The sequence below is a fragment of the Chiloscyllium punctatum genome, chromosome 22 (genome assembly GCF_047496795.1).
Source record: "Chiloscyllium punctatum isolate Juve2018m chromosome 22, sChiPun1.3, whole genome shotgun sequence".
Classification (NCBI taxonomy): Eukaryota; Metazoa; Chordata; class Chondrichthyes; order Orectolobiformes; family Hemiscylliidae; genus Chiloscyllium; species Chiloscyllium punctatum.
In genome coordinates this window covers 46,016,544-46,032,004 of record NC_092760.1, presented here as the reverse complement: position 1 = coordinate 46,032,004, position 15,461 = coordinate 46,016,544, and positions in this window count along the sequence as shown.

Below are 15,461 nucleotides of genomic sequence, written 5' to 3'. Positions count from 1 at the left end.
ATTTGATTAAAGCAGCAAAATACAGAACTTGGAGAACAAAACCGGTCATGCCAGTATTCCTGTCACTTTGCCACAAAAATCATACAAAATGAGAAAAGCAAAATTGATTTGAATATTTAAGAAAAGAAAAAAGTAAGATGTCAGGATGCAGGGTGCTGGTGAGTTTGAAAATGCTGGGCTCTTGGCAATTTATTCCCATTCCTGAGCAAACCCTTTTCCTGGGTCTGGGTTGTGGTTTAAAAACAACAGGATGATTCCACACTTCAAAAGACAGAAATCCCCAGAGACATAATTACTCCAAGGACTAACCACACACGGCCTTTGACTACCTGGTATAGGCCAGGGCTGGACACCAGGTCTATCACTGAATCAGAGATGGCAAACAGCAGGCAATGGGTATGTTACTGAAAAAGAAACAGAAACGGATGGGTGGAACAACTGGTCTGGCAGCATATCTGGAGATAGAAACAGAGTTAATGTTCTGGCGAAGAGGATAAATAGGGTGGTCAGTAGGACTTTAAACTTCTGAATTGGGGGGAAGGGAAAGTGAAAGCAACAGGGAGTATGGAGGTAAATGGAAAGATAAGCAGCAGGATAGCATGTTTCCAGGCGGATTTAAAATTGAGGCAGACTGAGAATGCAGAAAAAAGCAAGGATAACTTAGGACATATGACTTACAACATCTCTAATAAGGAAGTTAGCATTAAGGCACTTTACCTGAATGCTCGTAGCATTCATAACAAAGCCGATGAATTAATGGCACAGATAATAGTGAATGATTATGATGTAGTAGGCATCACAGAGACTTGGTTACAGGGGGGTCAGGACTGGCAGTTAAACCTCCATGGTTTTTCGACTTATCGAAAAGACAGAGAGGTGGGCAGAGGGGGTGGAGTTGCCTTGTTAGTTAAGAACAAAATTAAATCTATGGTATTGAATGACATAGCGTCGGATGATGTGGAGTCTGTGTGGGTGGAATTGAGGAACCACAAAGGCAAAAAAACCATAATTGGAGTTGTGTACAGACCTCCTAACAGTGGTCAGGACCAGGGACGCAACATGTACCGGGAAATAGAGAAGGCATGTCAGAAAGGCAAGGTTACATTGATCATGGGTGACTTCAATATGCAGGTGGACTGGGTAAATAATGTTGCTAGTGGATCTAAAGAAAGGGAATTCATGGAATGCTTACAGGATGGCTTTTTGGAACAGCTAGTCATGGAGCCCACAAGAGAGCAGGCTATTCTGGACCTAGTGCTTTGCAATGAACCAGACTCTATAAAAGATCTTAAAGTAAGGGAACCCTTAGGAAGTAGCGACCATAATATGGTAGAGTTCAGTCTGGAGTTTGAAAGGGAGAAGGCGAAATCTGATTTAATGGTGTTACAGTTGAATAAAGGTAATTATGAGGGCATGAGAGAGGAACTGACTAAAATAGACTGGAAGCAGAGGCTAACCGGGAAGACACTAGAGCAAAAATGGCAGGAGTTTGTAGGTATAATTGAGGACACTGTACAGAGGTTCATTCCCAAGAAAAGAAAGATTAACCGGGGAGGGATTAGACAACCTTGGCTGACAAAGGAAGTCAGGAAATGTATTAAAGAAAAAGAGAGATCCTATAAAGTGGCTAAGAACAGTGGGAAATCAGAAGATTGGGAAGGATACAAAAGCAAACAGAGGATAACAAAGAGTGTAATAAGAAATGAGAGGATCAAATATGAAGGTAGGCTAGCCAGTAATATTAGAAATAATAGTAAAAGTTTCTTTCAGTACATAAGAAACAAACGACAGGCAAAAGTAGACATTGGGCCACTTCAAACTGATGCAGGGAGCCTAGTGATGGGAGATAAGGAAATAGCAGGAGAACTTAACAAGTACTTTGCGTCAGTTTTCACAGTGGAAGACAGGAGTAATATCCCAAAAATTAAAGGGTGTCACCGGGCTGAGTTGAGTATGGTTGCCATTACGAAAGAGATAGTGCTAGAAAAGTTAAAAAGTCTTAAAATTGATAAATCTCCTGGCCCCGATGGGATACACCCTAGAGTTCTGAGAGAGGTTGCTGAGGAAATAGCAGAGGCATTGGTTGAGATCTTTCAAGAGTCACTGGAGTCAGGAAAGGTCCCGGACGATTGGAAGATGGCTGTAGTAACCCCCTTGTTCAAGAAAGGATCAAGGCAAAAGATGGAAAATTATAGGCCAATCAGCTTAACCTCGGTTGTTGGTAAAATTCTAGAATCCATCATTAAGGATGAGGTTTCTAAATTCTTGGAAGAGCAGAGTCTGATTAGAACAAGTCAACATGGATTTAGTAAAGGGAGGTCATGCCTGACAAACCTGTTGGAATTTTTTGAAGAGGTAACAAGTAGGTTAGACCAGGGGAACCCAGTGGATGTGGTCTATCTGGACTTTCAAAAGGCCTTTGATAAGGTGCCACACGGGAGACTGCTGAGCAAGGTGAGGGCCCATGGTGTTCGAGGTGAGCTGCTGGGATGGATTGAGGATTGGCTATCTAACAGAAGGCAGAGAGTTGGGATAAAAGGTTCTTTTTCAGAATGGCAGCCGGTGACGAGCGGTGTCCCGCAGGGTTCGGTGCTGGGGCCACAGCTGTTCGCATTATATATTAATGATTTGGATGAGGGAACCGGGGGCATTCTAGCGAAGTTTGCCGATGATACAAAGTTAGGTAGACAGGCAGGTAGTACTGAGGAAGTGGGGAGGCTACAGAAGGATCTAGACAGGTTGGGAGAGTGGTCCAGGAAATGGCTGATGGAATTTAACGTGAGCAAGTGCGAGGTCTTGCACTTTGGCAAAAAGAATATAGGAATGGACTACTTTCTAAATGGTGAGAAACTTAATAAAGCCAAAGCACAAAGGGATCTGGGAGTGCTAGTCGAGGATTCTCTAAAGGTAAACATGCAGGTTGAGTCTGTGATTAAGAAAGCGAATGCAATGTTGTCTCTTATCTCAAGAGGGTTGGAATATAAAAGCAGAGATGTACTACTAAGACTTTATAAAGCTCTGGTTAGGCCCCATTTGGAGTACTGTGTCCAGTTTTGGTCCCCACACCTCAGGAAGGACATACTGGCACTGGAACGTGTCCAGCGGAGATTCACACGGATGATCCCTGGAATGACAGGTCTAGCATATGAGGAACGGCTGAGGATACTGGGGTTGTATTCGTTGGAGTTTAGAAGATTAAGGGGAGATCTAATAGAGACGTACAAAATAATACATGGCTTTGAAAAGGTGGATGCTAGAAAATTGTTTCTGTTAGGCGAGGAGACTAGGACCCGTGGACACAGCCTTAGAATTAGAGGGGGTCATTTCAGAACAGAAATGCGGAGACATTTCTTCAGCCAGAGAGTGGTGGGCCTGTGGAATTCATTGCCACGGAGTGCAGTGGAAGCCGGGACGCTAAATGTCTTCAAGGCCGAGATTGATAGGTTCTTGTTGTCTAGAGGAATTAAGGGCTACGGGGAGAACGCTGGCAAGTGGAGCTGAAATGCGCATCAGCCATGATTGAATGGCGGAGTGGACTCGATGGGCCGAATAGCCTTACTTCCACTCCTATGTCTTATGGTCTTATGGTCTTAATGTTTTGAGTCCAATATAAGTCTTTTTCAGAAATGAAGAGAGGTGGAGAAGTGAAGAGTTTCACACTCTAGAAAAAGGTGGAAGGAAGCAACATGAACAAAAAGGAAGATCAGGGAAAGGGTGAGGGAAATTAGAGATTAAAGGCGTCACAGATCAAAAGGCAAAGGGAGTGGTATTGGTTTTAGTGAAAAAGACAAAGTATAGATCCAGATTAGGTGTCAATAGCAGAATGTAGTTTGGCACAACCGTGAAAACAAGACACTTGGGTTTTGGTTGGAGGGTTTGGGTGCGGAATCAAAATGGAGTATAAAGTTCATCAATTGTTGTGGAACTGAATGTTGACTCCAGAAGGCTACAAAGTGCCTAATCAAAAGATGAGGCACTGGTCATCTAGCTTGTGTTGAGATTATCTGGAACATTGTGTCAGCCTTAGGATAGAAATGTGAGTATGAGAGCAAGATGAGATATTGAAATGGCAAGTGACAGGAAGGGTAAGCCATACTTACACACTGTTTGGAAGTGTTCCACAAAGTTGTCTTTGTTTGGTTTTCCTAATGTAGAGGTCACTGCATTGTCAGCAACAAATACAGAAGACTAGATAGTAAGAAGTACAAGTAAATTGCTACTTCACCCAGAAGGAGTGTTTGTGGGTTTTGTTTTGGACAGTGAGGAAGGAGAATGTAGGAGTACAAGTATTATACCTTCTGTGATTGCATGGGAAGGTGCACTGGCAGGGACATGAGGGATTGGGAGTGTTACAGGAGAGCACCAAGGTATTGCAGATGGACTTCCGATGGGAGTTGGACAGACTATGAAAGGGTGAGGACAGAGAGTGAGGGAAATAGGTCAGATATGGTTGAATGCTAATCTCCTTTGTTGAGCAAAAAGAAACAAATATCAGAAACACCAATGAAGAAGGTTGCACCATTGGAACTGATGTGATGCAGATGGAGAAACTTGAAGAATGGAACAGAGTTCTTACACTAAACAGGGTGTGAACATAAAATTCTGAACTAGAGACATTACACAGCACAGGTAATAGTTTTACCACGGAACCAAAATTATTTTGAATTACTTTCAGTCATAAATTATCTAAATAAAGCATTCTTTCAAATAATTTGTCTTTTAATGTTTGATAAGAACCTATCAGTACAGATATAAAACCAACACAGTGTGGAAAACATAAAGCAGAAACTGGAAGATACTTCATATGTGTTGCAGTTTCACAAGTGTCTATTTATAAAGTAGTGACTTCACATCACGGGACAGTTTGATGTCCTTAAAGAACTTAGTTCAATTCCAATGCTATGTGCAAATATTTTCAGCTTACACAGGCAATAATGGGAACTTGAACAATAACATTGAAACAATGGAACTGTTTAAGAAGGTATTTGTACTGCACCAAATCAGCATAAAGCTAGTCTTTCAGACACTGAATTTGAGGACCAATTTAGTTATGTTTCTCCAAAACAAAATTCTGGCTCACAGTTTTAAAATTGTTCTGAAACATAATAAACCCATGATGAATATGGAATGACATTATAATATTTTCAGCGTATGTGCTCAGGATGGAGGAACATTTAAGGGACTTTTACATCAGTACATTGATAGCAAAGACTGGAGGGATATGGACCGAGGGCAGGCAGAAGTTATTACTTTAATTTGGCATCATGTTTGGCACTACATTATGGCCAAAGGGCCTATTCCTGGACTGAATTGTTCTATGTTCTAAGTCTAACCAGTCCAAGGATTGCAGGTAGGTTATTCAGAAGGGAGCTTGCTCTGTTCTGGAGCTTGTTGGAAAATGTGGATTGATGACCCTACAGGTGTTTCTGGTTAGACATACTGACAATGTTATGCACTGATTCAGTTCCCCTTGCTCAGCTGCTACTTCCTTAGGGTTGGAGTTGCAAATAGGGAGGGACCTGGCACCTCTGCAGTGTACCAAAAGTAAACCTCTCGGAGACCAATCAATGATTCTTCATCCATCTGAGTGCCTGTAGACATCACCCTTTTTTTCTTGAGAGGAAAGGGCACTTGCAGTGAGGTCAAGGTCCCTCGGCCCTTTGCTTTGCCATTAATACTGAGCACCAATGGCTAAAGTGACAGAGTACAGGGCTGCATGCATTTTTAGCAGCCACTGAGCAATCTGCCAGACCTGGATCTCCATTGTAATTGCTAACCTGTCCATGGAGGCAGCCAGGCAGATGCATGCCAGAGCCAGCATAATTCAGATGACGTTGGTGGACTCCAATACATGATCCAGTTTACCGAAAGTCTCTGACAAACCTGCCTGTCTGCTCCTGTGACTGACTGTGCATTTGCAAAAACTTATCAATTGCCAATACCATTGAGTCATATTCTATCTGGGGCTGAGCAGATGCCTGGTCTCCAGCAGAACTCTGAATGTAAGAAACTTGAGGTATTTCTTCCTCAACCAGCTGCAGAGGTGTGTCAATGATATGCTCACCAGATAGTGTTCCTGAGCCTAATCGAGATAGACTGAGGTCAAACTCTCTGAGCTGATGGAGGTTGCAGGAGAAGGCTCAACAGATACGTCCTCTGAGGGATCTGTCACTTCTTCCTCAGAGGGGTAGGAAAAGTCAATGAAGTGAGCAACTGAACTCGTAGGGACCTGGATGTCCCGTGCACAGAAGGATATCTTCATCTCCAGGACTGGCAAAGGAAGTCTGAGGTTGGCACTTGGGTTAATGCAGTCTTTACTGTCCGGAGAAATGCCCAGCAGTGTCATAAGGTGGTCAACGCCAGGATAAGTGCCACAATCTTCTCTCTGCTACTTCACAACTATGCTATCTGTGCTACTGTTCCCACTTCCCACCAACGCTAATGCTGTACCACTCTCATTGTTGTACGCAGCATCTCCCTCACTACAAACCCTGCATGCCCTCTGTGCTGCCTATTCACTCACTCAGGGCACTTTCACTACCTTCCCCCCCCCCCCCCCCCCCGCACTAACAGCTGTGCCACCCACTTTCCTCTCACTCAATGGCATCCCTCACCTTAAACATCAGAGTTGTTATCTCTGGTTTGTTACCCGTGCCAAGTGATATTGAGTCAAGGAATAGGGAGAGGTATCAGCTGAACACATGGCTGCAAGGATGGTGCAGGAGGGAGGATTCCAGATACTTGGATAATTGGGGCTTATTCTGAGGAAGGTGGGACTTGTACAAACTGGACGGTCTTCACTTGAACCAGAGGGGTACTAATATCCTGGGTGGGAAATTCTCAGCAGGGGGATGGAAACAGGAGGTGTAGTTGCAGTGCACAGGAGGATGAGTGTAGGAACGACAGGGACAAGATTTCAGGGTCACAGGAATGTGCTGGCAGACAGCGAAGTGGTTTGAAGTGTGTCTACTTCAACACCAGCAGTATTTGAAATAAGGTAGGTGTGTTTGCAGCATGGATAGATACCTGGAACTTCGATGTTGTGGCCATTTCGGAGACATGGATAAAGCAGGGTGAGGAATGGATGTTGCAGGTTCCAGGGTTTAGATCTTTCATTAAGAACAGGCAAGGCGGTAAAAGAGGGGGAGGCGTGGCCTTGTTAGTAAAGGATAGTGTTACGGTGGCTGAAAGAGCTTTTGACGAGGACTCGTCTACTGAGGTAGTGTGGGCTGAGGTTAGAAACAGGAGAGAAAAGGTCACACTGCTTGGAGTTTTTTATAGGCTTTCGTAGAGTTCCTGGGAGGTGGAGGAGAGGATTGGCAAAATTATTCTGGGTAGGAGTGAAAGGAACAGGATGGTCATTATAACTTCCCCAACATTGATTGGAAATGCTATAAGTCTAGTACGTCAGATGGATCAGTTTTTGTCCAATGTGTACAGGAGGGTTTCCTGACACAGTATATCGAAGGGCCAACAAGAGGAGAGGCCACACTGGATCTGGTGTTTGGTAATGAACCAGGCCAGGTGTTTGATTTAATTGTAGGTGAGCACTTTGGAGAGAGTGACCATAATTCAGTTACGTTTAGTTTAGTGATGGAAAGGGATGGGTACATGCCACAGGTCAAGAGTTATCAATGGGGTAAGAGCAATTATAATGTGATTAGGCAAGAATTAGGATGCATAGAATGGGGTAACAAAATGCAGGGGATGCAGACAATGGAAATGTGGAACTGGTTTAAGGAACAGATATTGCGTGTCCTTGATAGGAATGTCCCTGTCAGGCAGGGAGAAAGTGATAAGGTAAGGGAACCATGGTTTACTACAGAAATTATATCTCTTGTTCAGCAAAAGAAGGAGGCATATGTGTTGATTAGACAAGATGGTTCAGATGAGGTGATGAAGAGTTACAGATCAGCTAAGAAGGATTTAAAGAGAGAGTTAAGAAGAGCAAAGAGAGGACACGAGCAGTCTTTAGCAAATAGAATAAAGGAGAATGCTAAAGCTTTCTATAGGTATGTGAGGAATAAAAGGATGATTAGGGTAAGAATAGGGCTAATCAAAGACAGAAGTGGGAAGTTGAGTGTGGACTCTATGGAGATCGGAGAGGTGCTAAATGAACATTTCTCATCGGTTTTCACTCAGAAAAAGGAGAATATTGTAGAAGAGAAGAGTGAGATACGAGATTTTAGACCAGAAAGGATCGAGGTTAGTTACGAACAGGTGTTATCAATTCTAGAAGGAGTGAAAGTAGACAAGTCCCCTGGGCCAGATGGGATTTATCCAATGATTCTCTGGGAAGCTAGGGAGCAGATAGGCTTTGATATTTGAGTCATCATTGTCTACAGGGTTAGTACCAGAGGACTGGAGGATTGCAAATGTTGTGCCCTTGTTTAAGAAAGGCAGTAGAGATGACCCAGGTAATTATAGACCAGTGAGCCTTACTTCTGTTGTAGGAAAGATTTAGGAAAGAGATAGCATTTATAATCATCTAGCAAGCAACAATTTGATTTCAGATAGTCAACATGGTTTCGTCAAGGGCAGGTCATGTCTCACAAACCTCATTGAGTTTTTTGAGAAAGTGACCAAGCATGTAGATGAGGGTAGGGCAGTTGACATGGTGTACAGGGACTTCAGTAAAGCCTTTGATAAGGTTCCACATCATAGGCTGTTGGAGAAAATGCAGAGGCATGGAATTGAGGGTGATTTGGCAGTTTGGATTTGAAACAAGCTTTCTGAAAGAAGGCAGCGAGTGGTGGTTGATGGAAAATACTCAGCCTGGAGTCCGGTTGCTCATGGTGTGCCACAAGGATCTGTTTTGGGACCACTGCTGTTTGTCATTTATATAAATGACTTGGACACAGGTATAGGTGGATGGATTAGTAAATTTACAGATGACACTAAAGTCAGTAGAGTAGTGGACAGTGTGGAAGAATGTTACAGGTTGCAGGGGGACTTGGATAAACTGCAGAATTGGGCTGAGAGGTGGCAAATGGAGTTCAATGCAGCTAAATGTGAGGTGATGCGCTTTGGGAAGAATAACAGGAAGGCAGAGTACTGGGTCAATGGAAAGATGCTTGGTAGTGTAGATGTGCAGAGGGATCTTGGAGTCCATGTACATAGAGACCTGAAAGTTGCCACCTAAGTGGATAGTGCTGTAAAGAAGGCATACGGTGTGTTAGGTTTCATTGATAGAGGGATTGAGTTCCGGAGCCGCTATGTCATGCTGCAACTATACAAAATGCTGGTGCGGCCGCACCTGGAATATTATATACAGTTCTGGTCACCATATTTCAGGAAGGATGTGGAACCATTTGAAAAATTGCAGAGAAGATTTATCAGGATGTTGCCTGGTCTGAAGGGAAAGTCTTATGAGGAAAGGCTGAGAGACTTGGGTCTATTCTCATTGGAAAGGAAAAGGCAAAGAGGGGATTTGATAGAGACATACAAGATGTTCAGAGGATTAGATAGGGTAGACGGTGAAAGTCTTTTTCCTAGGATGATGACGTCAGCTTGTACAAGGGGGCATAACTACAAATTGAGGGGTGATAGATTTAAGACAGATGTCAGAGGCAGGTTCTTTACTCAGAGTGTGATAAGGGTATGGAATGCCCTACCTGCCAATGTAGTTAACTCAGCCACATTTGGGAGATTTAAACAATCCTTAGATAAGCATATGGATGATGATGGGATAGTGTACGGGGATGAGCTGAGAATAGTTCACAGGTCAGCGCAACATTGAGGGCTGAAGGGCCTGTTCTACGCTGTGTTGTTCCATGTTCTATGTTCTATGTTCAATCCTTCCCTTTCTCTTAATATCCATGAAGACAGCTCATAATAGGGCACAAAGGGTCTAAATGGATGATGGGGTGCCCAACATTAGACTCCTCACCCCCATGAGGAGAGACTGTTGGTCCTCATTGAAGGCCAGGTCCATTCTTATGGGGAAACTAAGACATCCATGTCCTGCCAACTGAGTAAATCCCAATCATCGTTCATCCACGATTCTCACACTAACCTCACTGTCATATGTCATTTACTGCATTCAACATGGAACATTTGATGCAAAGCCTTCTCTCTGTTTTGCGTTTTACACATACAAGTGGATGTTTACTATCTCTGCAGGCAAGCTGGCCACCCTGATTGAAAGGCCCTCCAGGACCTCTCCAGTTCAGAGGCTGAAGAGGAAGCTTTGTCAAGGCATTTCCTGCTCAAGTACCAACAGCTTGGTCGGAACATCAGCTACATTTGATTCAGCAGTCGACCAAGGAAGAAGATCCCTAGGTCGCTAGCACCCAGAGGACAGCCAGGGACCAGGTCCCTGCTCAACCCCAGGCAGAACTTGGACCCTGTTGTTGTTGGCAATCAGGGACTTTGTCTACATGCACAGGCAGACACAGGAGCAGCATCCCTAACAGTCCTGAGGCTGCACCAGTATAGCTATTCTATGGAAATTCAGCTAGCATAACATAACAACTTCCATGGACAGTCTCAGGATCTTCTAGGTATTCGCTCAGCCTTCCACTCCATTGGCCTGGCTGTTGGTCCTCAGCAGCCACAGCAAGTGATGGCCCAAGCCAACTTCGCCTCACACCAGCTAGGCCATCCGCATAAGCAAACAGAACAATGCTAATAGGTTCCCAGCTGGAGGAGGTACCACACAACGGTCTTTCAGATGTCTCTTGCTGGGAGAGTCCCGAGGTGGCAGGGCCTTCCACCTTTAACTTGCCTACTGTTGTCAGATCTGTGAGTGTTCAGGCCAAGAAGAGTGCACTTGCCTTTTGCAAGTAGACACACAATATGTCTGGGCCCTCCAAACCTCCAAGGCCAATGGGCTCCAGTGCAGGGTAGGCTCCTTCCAACCCAACTGCAGAATCTGGCTCTGTACCTCGGAATAACGGGGAGGGGGTATGAAAAACAAAAAAAAACTTGAGGGCACATTGATGGCACAGGTAACTTTTTTTTCTGCAAATAAATTTTGACTTTTGTTATAACATGCTCAGAATGCCACTACATCTCTGCTTATTCCTCCATGTGTAATCCCTGCTGTAAGTCTCTATCCATGAGGTCAGACATCAGTTCACATGCATGATGTTCCATGGAGCAATGCTTGACTTGAGAAGCTAATGCACCATGCACGGACAATGTGAACAGCACCTCATGCAACTATCTGCCCAGGCATATAGGTGTTGGTATGGTATCACTGACCTCAGTGGCAAAAACTGCTGTTCTTATACAAAATGGTGACGAATGTTTGGGCAGTAAGGCAATGCTTGCAGCATACGCAGTGTGTTTGCTGTTTATGCTGCTGCTGGCACATATCACATGTGTACAATTGATATCCACATCCCTGACAGAGGACTGATGACTAGCAAGACAAGACAACTGGCTCTGTAATTGCACTAAAAGGCATGGCAAGGAAGGCAAGGCCAGGCACGGCACATGCTGTAAACATCTAGGTTGATGCTGAGTGAGCAAGTATTAAGAGGGCAACTGGGCAGCCCTGAGAGGCAACTTGGTCAAATCCATGAACGAGGTGCCTGTCCCTGTGTACAAAGAAGCTGGTTGCTGGTATATCCCACGGTACACCTTAAAGAGCAGAAGAATGCTGCAAGTGAATCAGAGAGGTGCCACCAGGGTTCTGAGATCTGGTTGTCAGATAACATTGTCTATAACTGTGGAGTACACAGTGGTGCCCTGGATTATGCCTTAAGACATTATTGCAGGATGCACAAGATGGCAGCTCAGAGGAGCAAGCAACGATCTGAAGTTGACAGATCCCTGCTGTGAATTTCATGTCAGGAATTGTTAACACCTAGTTTCCTCTTCAGCAGATAAGAGAGTAGGAAGCTGCATATTCATAAGCTGTGATTCGCTGTTAATGAGGCCAAGAAGAAGCAGTAATCCCTGTTGATTAGCACCTCGCCATTTTCTGGTAAGAATCTTGCCTCAACAGCAGACCTCCCTCTAAAAATGCAACATTAACTGCTATTAATGGTATTGCATCTCAGTATTTTGGTCACAAACATCCTTCAACATTTTCTTGGATTTATAAGAAATACATTTAAAATTTCTCCACAAATAAAAACACAGCATCAAGCTGTTGTTCGAAATGATGTTTAGTTTGACAAGTTCCCTGATTACTTTAGTAGAGGCATTAATAAAGTTATACTTGTGTTAAAACAACAGATGGTTGAACATTAGATCAATAGTTCTCCTGACATTGAGAAAGGCCTCACTTGAGTTATCACTTTATCTCTCATTTCTCACTGTAATGCATGGCATTCAGGCCCCTGTAAAGTTTCACTCGTAATTGCAGAATTAGAAATATTTTCTAAGAGCGTCAAGATGATAGCAGTAGATTTCATAAATCTTGCAGTAATCATTGCTTTAATTACTTTATGATGCCATAGATGTAAGGTAGCATCACGGATTGAACTATTACTCTTTGTTAGCCATTCCTCTTGGATTCTCCAGAAAGCCTGTGATTTGGGATTCAGTCTGGCACTATTTAGGGACAGCTGTCATAGGCTGTACTGGTCCTTCTGAGTGTGCTGCATCTGTGTCTCAGCATTACCCAAGAATTACTATTTTCTGATACTCTGGAATTCCAACAAGTTATTTTATTTGTGCACCTGTATGTAGAATGCTGATTTCCATTTTACAAGTCTCTGATATTATTGTTCCATTCCTTCTTCTCAGAGACTTGATAGATTTGACTGCTGATGTTAGTGCTAGATCATTTTATATGTCATTATATTTTTGCATGTAAACTCTCATTATATTACACCATGTCTCCCTGTCCCGAACACTATCAACTGATGAGTGTAGCATGTCTTTCAACACCCACTTTGTTGCCTTTGACTGGGAACAACCTTCAAATCAAAACAAAAAGTCATAAGTCAGAACATCATCTGCTGTTTGTAACAGATCTGTCCTTCATAATATTAATAATAATGAAGGTAGGAATAACCCCAGTTAAAACCATTTTATCTCAGCATTTGGGTCACAAGCATTCTTCTACATTTTCTTGGAGTAAAATCATGAATGAATTTATAATGAATATGTTTACAATTTCTCTACTGTCACAGCATCAAGGTGTAGTTAGAAATGGTGTTTGGTTTAACAAGTTAATTGATTATTTTAGCAGAGGTATTAATAAAATTAGTATTGTGTTAAAACAGGTGAATATGTTTAGTATTCACCTACTAATATCAGCAACAGCAAATCCTATAATGCTTGTAGGTTAAATATTAAGTTGTTCCTATTGGTAAAAGAGGATATTGATTTTAATGTTTAAGAGATTTGGGTTAGTTCATGGAAATTATCAATAGCTTTGAACATTTGTATTGGGAAAGAGCACAAATTTGAATCATGGCTAACAATTTTTGAAATTTTTATACAAAGGAAGGACATGAGTATTTTTTCAACTGGATAATTGCAAATTATTTATCAGTGTACCTGCAGTAAATCTGCAATCACTAATCTTTCCATATAATTGTTGTTATATATCACTAGAATTGAATATACGAAACAGCATTACTTTGCTATTGACACAGGTATAGCATTAGTATGAAAATTACTCAGTCTTTCACAATCAGTTTCCTAGTCAGTCCAATGTGTTCACTGACATCGAAAATTATTCAAACTGGTTTGAGGCTACAATGATAATGTTATGCGAAAAGCAATACACTTGTATGCTTTTATTTTCTTTTCAAACAAATGAAACAGAACAGCAAATTTCCACACAGCAATTACCACTAATTGTTATATGATAATAAGCAAATAAACTTCTGGTATGGCATCACCCACAATCTCCAATCAGAAATTTCACAGTGCTCTGGATCAAGTGGGATTTATATGCATTTGGAGAGGCAAGAAATGATTTGGTATAGTTAGCATGGTTTTGTGTGAGGGAACATGTGTCTCACAAACTTCATTGAATTTTTTGAGGAAGTAACCAAGGAGATTGATGAGGGCAAAGCGGTACACATCGCACAAGGTTCCACATGGTAGACTAATTAAAAAGGTTAGATTACATGGGACTCAGGATGAGCTTGCAAATTGGATACAAAATTGGCTGAACGGCAGGAGACAGAGCGTGGTGGTGGAAAGTTGTTTGTCGGACTAGAAGCCTGTGACCAGCAGTGTTCCACAGGGATCGGTGCTGGGTCCACTTTTGTTTGTAATTTATATAAATGACTTAGATGAGAATATAGGAGACATGGTTAGTAAGTTTGCAGATGACACCAAAATTGGATGATGGGAAAACATTACCTAAAATTCCAAAGTGGTTTTGAACAACTGGGTCAAGGGGCTGAACAGTGGCAGATCGAGTTTAATTTGGATAAATGCACTTTTTGTAAAACAAACAAAGGTGGGACATTTACAATTAAAATGCAGGCCTTAGGTAATGGTGTAAAACAGAGAGACCAAAGTTCAAGTACATAATTTCAAGTTTGCATCACAGATAGATAGTGTGGTTAAGAAAGCATTTAACACGCTTGTTTTCATTGCTCAGGCATTTGAACATAGAACTTGGAATGGTATGTTAAGGTTGTACAAGATGTTGGTGAGGTCTCTTCTGGAGTACTGAGTCAAGTTCTGGTCTCCCTGTTATAGGAAGGATATTATTAAGCTCGAGGGGGGTCAGAAAGGATCTACCAGGATGTTGCTGGGAATGGGGGGTTCGAGTTTTAAGGAGAGGCTGAATAGGCAGAGACTTTTTTCACTGGAGCATAGCTGGTTGAGAGGTGACCTTACAGAGGTTTATAAAATCATGAGGGGTGTAGATAATGTGAATGGCAGGTATCTTTTCTCTATGATAGAGGATTTCAAGACAAGGGGGCATTTTTGTAAGGTGAGAGGAGAAAGATTTTTTTTTAAATGGGGCATTTTTTTACACAGAGAGTAGTTCATGTGTGGAATAAACTTGCAGAGGAAGTGGTGGATGTGGGTTCAGTTAAAATGTTTTTTAAAATTTAGAGAAGTACATAAATATTAAATATTTGGAGGAATATGGGTCAAGAACAGGCAGGTGGGACCAGTTTAATTTGAGACTATAGTCAGCATGGACTGATTCGACCAAAGGGTCTGTTTCTGTGCTGTATGACTCCATGACTCTAAGTAAATGTCAAAATACTATTCTGTACTGAATCTCTTGGTCTGTACCCGTCTTTCACCCTTCATAAACTTAAGCTCATCCAAAGCTCTGCTGCACATTTCCTAGCCCATACCGAGTCTATCACCTTGAAGCTGCTGATTTTGACTCCCAGCCTGCAATGTCCGAATTTAAAAGTTTCCATCCTTGTTTCAAATGATTCCATGTCCTTGTCCCTCTTCCTTTCTGTAAATACCTTCAGTTGTACAACTGTCCGAGATCTCCACACTCGTGCAATTTTGAAATCTAGTGCATTCTCGATTTTAGCCACATCACTGGCATTCAGTGGGTAATTGATTTATGT